The sequence below is a fragment of the Jaculus jaculus genome, chromosome 5 (assembly GCF_020740685.1).
Source record: "Jaculus jaculus isolate mJacJac1 chromosome 5, mJacJac1.mat.Y.cur, whole genome shotgun sequence".
Classification (NCBI taxonomy): domain Eukaryota; kingdom Metazoa; phylum Chordata; class Mammalia; order Rodentia; family Dipodidae; genus Jaculus; species Jaculus jaculus.
The window spans coordinates 85,868,218-85,880,174 of record NC_059106.1 but is presented as its reverse complement, the minus strand read 5'-3'; positions in this window follow the sequence as shown (position 1 = coordinate 85,880,174).

The following is an 11,957-nucleotide window of genomic DNA, read 5'->3' as shown; positions in this document are numbered from 1 at the left end:
GGCCAGCAGACCCCAGATGCCTTTTGTCAAGCAGACAGGGATGGCTTGGCAGAGTCCTTAAAGGGTCGCAGCTTGCTCCTGAGCAGTCTTGAGAGGGCCCACAACCTGGAGAGAGCAGAGGTGACTGCCAGCCTAGTTGAGCAGTCTGTGAGGCCTCTGCCACCAGACTGCAGGGCAACTGGGAGCAGGGACTGAGCTGGACAAGTGGAATAGAGAAGGCCAGTGGGTACACACAAGCTGGGGCCTTTTGTCTCCTGTGTGACCCTGCACATTGCTGAGGTCCTTCTCCATCCGTAGGAACATCAGGAGATCTGGCCTTGTGATCTTTATGAACACCTGGCTGGTGTCACCATATGCTAGGTGCTAGAGACACCCAGGAAGTTGGAGCCAACTCTACAACATCCGGGCTTCCCAGGTGGAATGTGGGCTGGGTATTCTGAACTATCCAGTTCTTTCACACCTGCAGGGCATTCAGAGTCCTGCATCCCAGGGAAATGTGTGTACCCCAACTCTAAAGGATCCTGTACAAACCAATTGCAAAGCACTCTTCCAAATGTAGGGCGGTGGTATACTGGCAACCGCAGATCACAGTCAACCCCATCTTCGCCATCCGCACCAAAACCCTCCCCTGCTGGTCTAGACTCCTGTGTGTGGCTCTCCACAGCAACCTAGAGGAGAAGACAGCCCTAACATCTCTGTGGATATGGGGTCCAGGATTCTGTCCTATGTGCTAGCCACTCTAATCTGCCGTGGGGTCCCTTGTCTTCCCCCTCTGGACCAGGACTAGGCTGTACCTGGATCTGGGGAGCTGTCTTCCAACTTGTCCACCTGGCCAAGGACCATTCCCCCAGTACGTGGAGATCTGACCCCCCCCATGTATACTGTAGCATGCACACACCCATACACCCATGCATACATGTATACATGTAAATGCACAAAATTAACAAAAAGGACTGGGGAGAATGCTCAGTGATTAAGAGCACTTGCTTGCAAAGTCTGTCAGCCCAGGTTCAATTCCCCAGACACCTTCATAAAGCCAAATGCAAAAAAGAGTCACAAGCATCAGTCATTTGTTTGCAGTGGCAAGAGACTTTGACTTGCCCCTTACGTGCACACACACACACACACACACACACACACACACACACACAATTTTAACAAAGGACTGGGGGAGCTTTTGCAAGGGGCTGTGAGCCCCGCAAGTGACAAAGAATTTGACTAGGAGACCCTCTGAAGAGAAGCCTTGCTATCTATGATAGTGTTGACCTACCTCACTGGTGTGTGGGGAGCATGTCTAACCAGGAAGCTACTGTGATGAGGATGAGGATGAGGATGATGGTGGTGGTGGTGGAAATGATAACATTCATTCACTCACTTATTCAATCCCCTATCTCAGTGCCAGGGCACTGCCCTCTTGCCACTCTGCATTGCCTTCCATAGCCCAGTAACTTGGCCTCTGCCCTCATGAGATTGCATTCAGTCCCCTCAGAGACTCCACAAGGAAGACATGGTAATTGTCTCTCAGGAAAAGTAAAGCACAAAGATGTGGCAACATTTGCTCTAAACCACATAACCAGGAAGTGAAAAGTCTCAAGGCTGAGTTTGTAGCTGGGATGGCAGACATCTTGTTTGTTTGTTTATTTGTTTGTTTGTTTTTGAGGTAGGGTCTCACTCTAGCCCAGGCTGACCTGGAATTCACTCTGTATTCTCAGGGTGGCCTGAAACTCACAGCAATCTTCCTACCTCTGCCTCCCAAGTGCTGGGATTAAAGGCGTGCGCCACCACGCCCGGTGGCAGACACCGTTGAGATCTCCATGGTCTCCAAGGTCACCAGGAGGCCCAGATTCCAAAGCTGGCTCCATGGCACTCTCATCTGGAGCTATGAGCAGTCCCTCTCCAGGACAGTCATGGGAGGGAATTCTCTCTTGTACCGGCAAGTTGAGGCTCTCTTGTCCTGACTAAGCTCTGTGAAGCTAGAATACTTCATTTTGTAGTTGGAGAAGCTGGGGCACTATGGCCTTACATGACCAGATCACTGAGGCATATCCAGAAGAGGTATGGGGACACAGGAGCCGAGCACCAAGGAACAGTGAGGGGCTGGGCTGTTTAGTCTCTCGACAGAGCCCATGAGGACACTCTGCAGGTAGGGAGCAAATATAAGTGTGGCCCCCAGGGACACAAGGTCAAACTTGGGATTAGGCATGTACCAACTAGTCTAAGCCATAGGTGACTTCCCTGCCAGGTCATGTCCAGCCATGCCTTGATTACCTTCAGGAACAGAAAGTTCATTCCCTGCCAGGGTGGCCAGGATGAAACTGCTCTGATATTAGCTCCATCACTGGAAGCATTTTTGATGAAGAAACAGCAGAGAACATAGAGGAGGCTGGGCTAGAGCTGCAGGGCCATAACGGAAGCTGTGAACCTATCAGCAAGAGCTCAGTTTTGTTCCTGACACCTGGACCCTCCCTTTTTCCAGTGGCCAATGTGTATTAAGTACGTCATAGTTCACACACGTCCAGATGCGTCCCTTAAGTACCCTGACAGGCATTCAAGCAACGTGAGTTGGAGGGTGCAAAGGAAGTGGGCCCCTGTCTCAGTCATCCAGCTGCAAAGAAGCTCTTCCAGGACCTGAGCCCAAACCTCCCCTGCCCCATTCTGCTGCAGTGGTACTAGCCCAGTCACCACAAGTCCACCCATACAGGGTGCCTGCTACACACAACACTATGGCCACTTCCAAATCCAGAAAATGGGGAACCCCAAGCCCCCAGGATTTGGGGCTCTGCTATTTCCAGGTTGATCAGCTCTTCTGGCCCTGCTGTCCTCCCCAAACTCCCCCACGGTCATTTCCCAAGCAAACAAATCCACATCACCAGCTCTAGCAGGTGAGTGCTAGCTGCTCACAGTGCCACCAAAGGCTGTGTGCCCTGCCCAGCCAGGGACAATCTTGCCCTTTCCTGAAGTTCAGATTACAGTCGGGTCCCTGCCTCATCAGAATTAAACTCTTGACATCTCAGAGCTCCTCCATGTCCCGAAGCTCCAGAAGCCAGAGAGGAGAGACAGAGAAGCAGACTGGGGACCAAAGACAAGTATGGGAATGGCCCAACAACCAGGACATATCCTTCCTCTCAACAAAGCCCACCTCAGTGCTTTGTGAGCTGAGCAGAAAGGGAAGGGCAAAGTAAAGTGTAAAGCAGTGGCTTTCATTCTTCCTGCCCAGAAAGTGGTGAATGCTAAGGGAGAAACATTTCCTCATACACCTGGGACAAAGTCCTGGGTCTGAGACTGTTAGCCTCACATCTCCCCAACTTTTGAGTTGCTCTTCCCTCAGCCCTAAACTGTGGGTAACAGTAGGGCCTCATCCACAAAGTGCTTGTGAGGTATCTGAGCGGTACACATTGCAGACCTCGCCTGGAGCTGTGGAGATGTCTCAGTGGTTAAAAGGGCAGCAAGCCTGCTGACTGGAGTTCAGGTCCCCAGTACCCACATAAAGCAGGACACAAAAGTGACATATGCATCTATAATCCCAAACTGCCTATGACAATAGCAGGCAGTGTCAGGAAAACCCCAAAATACCAGGGGCAAACAGTAAGAGAGACCCTGTCTCAAATAAGGTAGAAGGTGAGAACTAACACTCCAAAGTCATCCTCTGACTTCTACACATGTGCTATGCCATGAGTACACACACACACACACACACACACACACAAACACACACACACACACACACACGTCAATTCTGATAGCCCTGAGGCCCTGGGAACCCTGACTGTGCCCACTTCACCAACCTGTCCGAGAGACCCCAATGGGGTGTCACTGACTACTCCCCCAGTCTTTGGATACCCAGTTCATTGAGAGTGGGAATGCAGCACCCATCTCTCCATAGCCCTCCAGGTAAATCCGATAGATGCTAGAGACCCAAAGGTCACTGGATTCCTAGCAGGACACGAAGAACACCATGACAGAGCTGGTTTCCATTGCACTGGCCTCACCCTGTCTGTGGTTCTGTCTCCTTAGGTGTAAAGTGGGCCTGAGGGTCCCAAGCACTCCACACAGAGAAGACATGAGGTACCTTTTCAACAGCAACAGTCTGGGTCCCTGGTGGACACCTCAATGTCTCTGAGCCACCAGAGAAAAGGGAGACCTGAAGAAGAATGGATTCCTACAAGTTCCTGGGAAAGCCGTCCCAGGTCCAGCTAGCAGAATCTCTAGTAAGCACAAACAAAAAGGAAATATGGGAGGCCTCTCTCTGTCCCAGAAAAGTCCAGAAGCCAACAAGGAGGAAGGCTTTCTAGATAGGCCCTACCCCGAGAGTCTCCAGAACAGTATCACACAGCCTTGGCTCACTTCCCACAGACAGATAGACACGCACACACACAAGCACACACACACACGCACAGCACAAATGTGGGAGGACTTATGCACGGTCCCCGCCATGGGAGCCAGCCATCTCTCTCAGCCAGCCACCCCCTAATTTTTCCAATGTGGCTGAGATCTAGGGAGGAAGAAAGGGTGGGAGGAGGCCACCTCCACTGATGGCTCCTTCATAGCCCACCATCAAGTGCTTAACTCAGGATGGCCAGACTCCGGAAACCACCAGTGCCACACTGCAGGCACCGGGGGAGACTCAGGATGGCCTAGGAACTGTCCCAGCTGGTCGGCACCAAACAGCCGTAGATGAGCCCAGGCAGCCAGAAGAGGCCTGGCAGCTCTGGAACAGGCCTGAGCCCGAAAATAACAAGCTTGCTGCCTTCCAATCCCCACCCAACCCCAGTGTCTTGCCAGGCTAGCTAGAGGCCCTTGGTGTGGCAGGGCCTCCTGGGAAGGAAAGATGGAGAGGGAGGTGGGTGACTCAGACTGCTCCCCCTCCTGGTGGCCCATGTGGCAAGTCTCCATGGCAGAGCTTAGATGAGGGAGTCTAAGGATCACTCAATACGCCAAGAAAACTGGGCTTTGACTTCAAGTCTCCCACGGGCTGGCTGTGTGATCCTGGGTAGGATCTTGTGTGTGGCATAAAGCAAAGGCTCCAGGTAGTGGGCACATGGATGGATGGATGGATGGATGGATGGATGGATGGATGGATGGATGGATCAGTGAACAGATGAGTGGGTGGCTGGGTGGAACAGGGATGGGGGCGTAGATGAATGGATAGAGTTAGGTACACGGGTGGGTAGGTGTGCAGTTGGATGGCTGGATTCGTGGGGAGATGGATGAGCAGATGAATAGAGAAGTCATGGATAGAAGGATGGATGGACCTGTGATGGATAAAAGAATATTTTATTGAATTGATTCTTATAAACCTTCTGGCATATAAAAGGATGAAGAGATAGCTCTCTTTCCTAAGTCATTAACAAGCACTTGAGGCATGAGAGGTAAAGTGACCTGTTTAAGGTCACCTGGAAGATGGACAGCAATTTTAGGACCAGAAGCAAAGGCTCCTATCTTCTACCCAGCACACTTCCCACTCCATCGCACTTGTCTCTGTCAGCTTCTTGTTCCTTTCCCCCTCTGCTGAAAGAAAGAATAGGAAAAGGAGAGAGAAAAACAGGAAGGAGAGAACCAATCATGGTTTTGTGGTCAAAGCCTGGGTTCTGGCCTGTCTCTGAACACAGATAAGTTACTCACTTGTTTTAGCCCTTTTCTCTGTCAGTAAAAGGGTCTTGACCACACTCCAGAAAAGTGGGAGGAGGGAGAAAGGAGTCATTTGTTTGTGGCACCCCACTCATTGAGTGATTATTTTGCCTGCCAAACAGAAATGAATTTGAATGCTGGGACAGAACTGCCCCCAGATGTTGTCCCCAGGACTCTGTGAGCATGATCGGTAAGGTTTGGGGCAGGGAAGGGATGGAAGGGGAGAGAAATTAGCCAGGTGCTGGGCCCTAAGCTCTGAGCTGTGCAGGTAAAAGAAAAAGGCAGAGCTGATACACGCTCCCGGGGTCCCATGGTCATGGCTGCAGACTGGATGGAGGCAGCAAAAGCAGACTTAGCAGGCAGGCAAGCCTGCCCACTTGTGTTCCCTCTGCACGCATCCACTGCTGGCATGCCCCTTCCCTGGTGCACTGACACGGACTCAGCAAGGAGCCGCTGTGTGGGGCCGCCTGGCACTGGGTGTTTATCAGAGGCTTCCCATCAGCTGCCCAACACAGCAGTGCACAGGGCCTGGCCCTTCAGGTACTGATGGCCTCAGAGTGCAGCTGCTCAGCCTCAAGTTGCGAGTGTTCTGGAGGCTTTGCTGTTACCTGCACTAATCAGGTTTCACTGTTGTGACAAGTACTAGAGAAGTCTTAAAGAAGGAAAGACTGGTTTGGACTCATGGTTTCAGAGGCTTTAGTCCAAGGTCAGCTGGATCCATGGCTTTGGGCCTGAGGCAAGGCAGACTATGGCAGAATGAGCGTGAACTGCAGGAGGCTGTTCACTCCACAGCAGCTGGAACGGGAGAACGTGGCAAGAAGGAGCCGCGAACACTATACATTTCCAAGGCATAACGTCTAGTGACCTATTCCCTTCAACTCAGACTCACCGCCTCATTTCTACCACCTCCCAATGTCTTTGAGTGATGGATCCATCCATGAACCCATCAGTGGGTGACTTCAGAGCCTTCGTGATGGAACTACCTGTCAAAGACCAGGCCCTCCACCTGGGGCCAAGCTTTCAACACGTGAGAGCTCAGGGGCATCAGATCCAAGCCATACCACCACCCCTGCTCAGTCCCTTCACCTGCCTTCAGGGTGGGAAGCTCCAGCCCAGCCACTACTACCCAAGTGATCCCCCCTTCCCCCCCACCACACTGCCTAAATAGAGCAGGTGCCCAGATGGTGTGTGGGCCCTACACAGAGATGGAACTCGCCGCCCTGGGAAGGGAGCTCATAGCTCACCTGTGTGGATTCAGCTGACCATGGCCAGAGAAGGACATTCACTTTCCTCTACTGTATCACAGACATTTGTCCCAAAGTAGGCTTGAGCTCTGCCCTCCCCCCCATTGCTATTCTTTCTTGTTTATAATAGTAAGTTTAGGATATGGCCACCCAAAGCAAGATCCTAGTTAGAATCCAGGCTTGGTCTGTTTTTAGTTGTGTAGCCTTAAGAAAGTCGCCTAATCTCTCTGTGCCTCAACTTCCTATTGTGACAAATGGAAAGAATGACATTCCCTGCCACAGAGGTTTGCAAATGTCAAATGACTTAACATGTACAGAAGGTTTAGAATAATTCCCCGCACATCATAGCCCTAGTATGAATTAGCTACTAGTATGACATCCTTAGAGTTAAGGCCCTCAGGAAGCATCCCTGACCCCACAGACCCATTTCCCTTTGCTTCCTGGCTGCCATGTCTTTCTGTAAAAGCCTTTATACTATTACAGCTAAATCCTGTTCTTGAGCCCACTTTACAGAAGTGGAGACCGAGGCCTGCTGCAGTTAAGTGGCTTTTCCCCTGCACTGATTGTCCATTCTCAGCCAATATATCTCCACTGCAAAAATGCAGAAACCTCCTTTCTGTCCAGTCCCCACCTAGGCTGGGGAGGTTGAGTGGGTTTTGCAGGGTTAGATCCAACCAGGAGAAAGTGGGGTGCAAGAACAAAGGCAGTGCAGGCCTGCCAGGCTCCATGATATTTCTGAAGAAAGAAACTGCCCGTAGGGGAGGAATGTCCAGTGGTTTGGAGAGACACAAAGGGAGGCTGGGGCTGGCAGGAAAAGGAAAAGTGGGCTCTACCACCCCATGCCTTTGAATGTCAGCCCAGGAGCAACAGGGAAGCCATTGAGCCATCTGAAGCCAGACATGGACCTGAACAAATTTCTATCTGGACCCCTGTGACCATGAGCCCTGGGCAGATCTGACGGTCATGGCAACAGCACTTTTGCCACTGCACCTGAACTGCCTCTCCCAGGCCCGTCTTCCTGCTAGCCTGCAAAGCTTGCAAGGGCACAGGACTGTGCTCCCTCTAGATCCCTGTCTCCCCGTGCCCAGCACAGAGCAGACACACAGAAGGTGGCCTAACCAGCTAAGTGATTAATCAGAAACAAAGCCCGCAGTGCTAACCTCTGTGAGCTGCTTTGCAGGACTTTGGAGCCAGGAAGCTTCAGTTCACACCCGGATGCCTTCTCACTGCAGAATGGTTTTGGTAAGTGGCAAGATGACATCTCTGAGCCTCAGCTTCCTCCTAATTCCTTCCTCCTCAGAGTTGTGCTTACATAGAGTTCCAGGCTCTCTAGCTGCTCAACAACAATAAAGATACTGGGGCACAGCTGCAAGAACATGGCCTGGTCTGAGCCTCAGCAAGTGGGAGGGAGAGTGTAACGGGGCTGGGAAGGGAACTTCAGCTGGCAACGTTCTTGCCTTGAAGGCATAAGGGCTTCGGTTGGATTTCCAGGACTGTGGTGAAAATGACAGCCATAGCGGTTTGCACTTGTAACCCCAGTTCTGAGAAGGCAGAGACAGCAGACTCTCTGGGGTTCACTAGCCAGACAATCTAGTCTAATCAGTGAGCTCCAGGCCAATGAGAGGCCAGGGCTCAAAAAGGATGGATAACATTCCTGAGGAACATCACTTGAGGCCTTCATACCCATGTGCATACATGTACACCTGCACACACTCGTATACCCATAGATACACAGCCATGTGTGCACATGCACACACACACACACACACACACACACACACACACACATTTTTAAGTGGGGTGCAGAATTTTTAATCCAGATATATGTGCACCAATATCCTAGCACTGCTCTTTCCCAGCTGTGCAACCTTCAAGGAAAAAGTCAGTCTCCCCATTTCCTTCACCTGTCCACTATCAGCCTCAATAGCCCAATGGACTCAAGGAGACAACATGCAGTGTATACGAAATGGGTGATGGTGCTGTGACTCCTAACAAGTGGGTAGTGAGTCCTGCACCACAGTCCAGGGCCCGCTCAATGCTTTGCTCCAATGCAAGGCACCGCTGCAGGGACAGAGGCCAGGGCCGGCTCTGGGCTCCTGCCATCTGTACAACACTGTCGTCCCCTCTGTCCAGCAGTGGGCAGACGTGTGGCCTCATTTGAGGGCACAGGGTCATCAGGGTCAAGCAGGAGAAAATTGGGGGCAGAAGAGGGGAGAGATTCCAGCTTATTTTTAGAAAAAGAAAAGAGAGAGGAAGACAGGAAGCCCTTGTTGGCCAGCTTCTTCCCAGTTTGAATGGCAGGCAGGGTACTGGGCAGGCAGCCAGGCCTGGGCCACAGACAAAGCTGAGTCCACCTCTACCACTACTGCCCAGCCCGACCTGGCTGCAGCCCCAGGCCCGCACCCTGCCCTCAGGGGCCCTTTCTCTTCCCAAGCCAAATTGAATCCAGTTAATTTTGAATTTATTTGTTTTTTAAATATTTTCTTTATTTATTTGAGAGAGAGAGAGAAAGAGAGAGAATGGGCATTCCAATGCCTCTAGCCACTGCAAACAAACTACAAATGCATGTGCCATTTTGTGCATCTGGCTTTATATGGGTACTGGGGAATGGGAACCTGGGTCCTTAGGCTTTTCAGGCAAGTGCCTTAACCACTAAGTCATCTCTCCAGCTCAAATTTATCTATTTTAATGAGTTCTTTAAAATGTCATGAAGATAATATTCTAGAAGCAAGATTACAGATGCCATCCTTTAAATATGGACTAGGTACAGACTATGTTCAAGTTCTGTGCAAGGCACTGTGGACAGAGTTAACAAACTGAATGATATTTAGTTGGTACAAGAGCCTGATTCCAGAGGGAAGGGGTTGGGGTCCCATAACTCTCAGCCCCTGGCCCCAGGCAGCATAGAGCCAGAGGGCCTGGCGGAGGGTGCTGGCATCAGCTGTGTGATCTGGGGAGGCTTGCTGGAAGCAGTGGCAATGTGTGGGCTGCATGGCAGTGATGAAGAACAAACAGCTATGAAGGGACGGCCTGGAGGAAGGGGGCACAAGGCAGGAAAGAACAGATTTAGGGTCCATGTCCCCTTTGTGCACTTGACCTCCAAGCCTGACTTATGGTGCTATGTTCTCATCGACAGCCCTGATCACACCCGGCGAGAGCTCATGGACAAGCGCCCAGGACCCTAGAAGAGGGCATGCCTGCCCAGGGCCTGGGCAGCAGAGTCTGTTCTGACCTAGAGGAAGGACACCAAGTATAGAGTGGGGTGGGCAGAGCTTATGGGCTGAAATCTAGTGGCAAGGAGGCCAGCAGGACCTGCCAGCACAGGGTCAGGCACACCGTAAGGCCAAGCACACAGTAGGCCCACAGGTATATAAGCTCTCTCTTCCTAGTCTGCCCTGGGGTTCAAGATCCAGGTGTCTCTGATCCAACCTTGCTGCCTCAGAGGCAGCACACAGGAGTGGTTAAGTAAGTGACTAAGGTCAGATCATTGTATTTAGAGCATGCTCTTTCTACTTCCCGACTATGTAGCTTGGGGTCAGGTGCTTTTCCTCTCTCTGCCTTAGTTTCCTTGTCTGTAGGGTGGACATGGCCCTCATTTATAACATAAAGAGTTGTTGTGAAAATGAATCCGTGTACAGAAAGCACTGGGAGCAGAGCTCACCACTTAGAGAGCACCTGGTGTTAGCGATTGTCACTGTGAACCTACAGCAGGCATGTGCAGCTAGGGTGGCCTTGGCAGGAGTCGTGAGCTGAGCAGGCCAGCACTCTCCTACAGAGCCCCTCACCAAGCACAGGCCATCAGAGTGCGATGGGCCTAGTGAGGGAGAACAGACCCAGAGAGGGACTGCCCGTGGCAGTCGGGACAGCCCAAGCATGGACAGAGCCCCACTGTGGCCCTGTGGTACCTTGGGAAAGAGCTCAGAAATCACGGTAGCTTTCCAACTGGCCTAACCTTTTCATTCTCAGGCTCCAACCCCCATCCTTAGATCTTTAGAGTTTTGAAATCTGCCATAAACAAGAAGATAAAAGTCTAAAAGCAACACACACCCCCTACCAAACCAAAGGGCTGCTAATCCAGCTGAGCCCAGATGGCAGTATGCCAGTGAACTGCAAAGGTAGGACATGCATATGTGTATGCAAATGGGCACATGGTTGTCCCAGCCAGTGGTAGACCTAGATAGATACAGTGTTAATGTACCTGTCAGCAAGAAGCTACAGGTGTTGACATGTGTTTTGTGTCCATGCACATATGTTGTCATGGGCATGTGTTAGCATGCTCATGTTGGCTCTGCAGGAGCACCCTAGCAGCCAGAGGCAGGAAAGGCAACATGGGCTATATGGCCGGGGGGTGCCCATTAGCTGTGTGGCCTAGGTGTGAAAGTAGTGAACTGCCCTGCCCGGAGGATGGCTTGGGTGTGACTCTCACCTGAGTGTGCTTGGCTGACTCCAAAGGCACATTCTCCCAGGAGCTGCTGAAGACAAGGGACAGGGTTCCAGCTACTCCTTGAATGTTTTCCTTACCCAGAATTCACTGGGAAGGCTCTAGAGCCTTGTCTTCAGAGGCAGAGACCAAGCTTTTCTGTCCAGTCTTACAACAAGTTAGTGTAGGTTTGTTTCTCACTGGGCCTCAGTTTCTTCACTTGTGTTAGTTGGGATTGCCTAGGGGGGTCTGAAAGGCTCCCTACCCACCGATCCTTCACTACACAGAAGAAGGTAATTAAGAGCAGCTGTTACTTAGGATGAACATGGGAGCCTCCAGAATGGGGTCACCAGGCCTTCCCCAGCCATGGACCCTGTCCAGTGGTTTATGTCAAATTGTCAGGCCCAATCCCACTTCCCTCCAGGCAGGACCGCCTGCAGTAGAGCTCTGGAGAGGTGGCCTGTCCAGCCGCTGTGTTTACAGTGCTCAGACGCCACAGGGAACCTGATCCGGGCAGAGCAGGGTGGGCAGCCCCTCTGGGCCTACTGTGTCCACAATCATTTCCCGGAGACTGAACATGGCTGGCCCGCCCACCTTGCCAAGTCCAGCTGCGGGCCACCCGCCCAAGGAGGAGCCAGGTCCTTGATGGCCACAGGTGGTGGCAG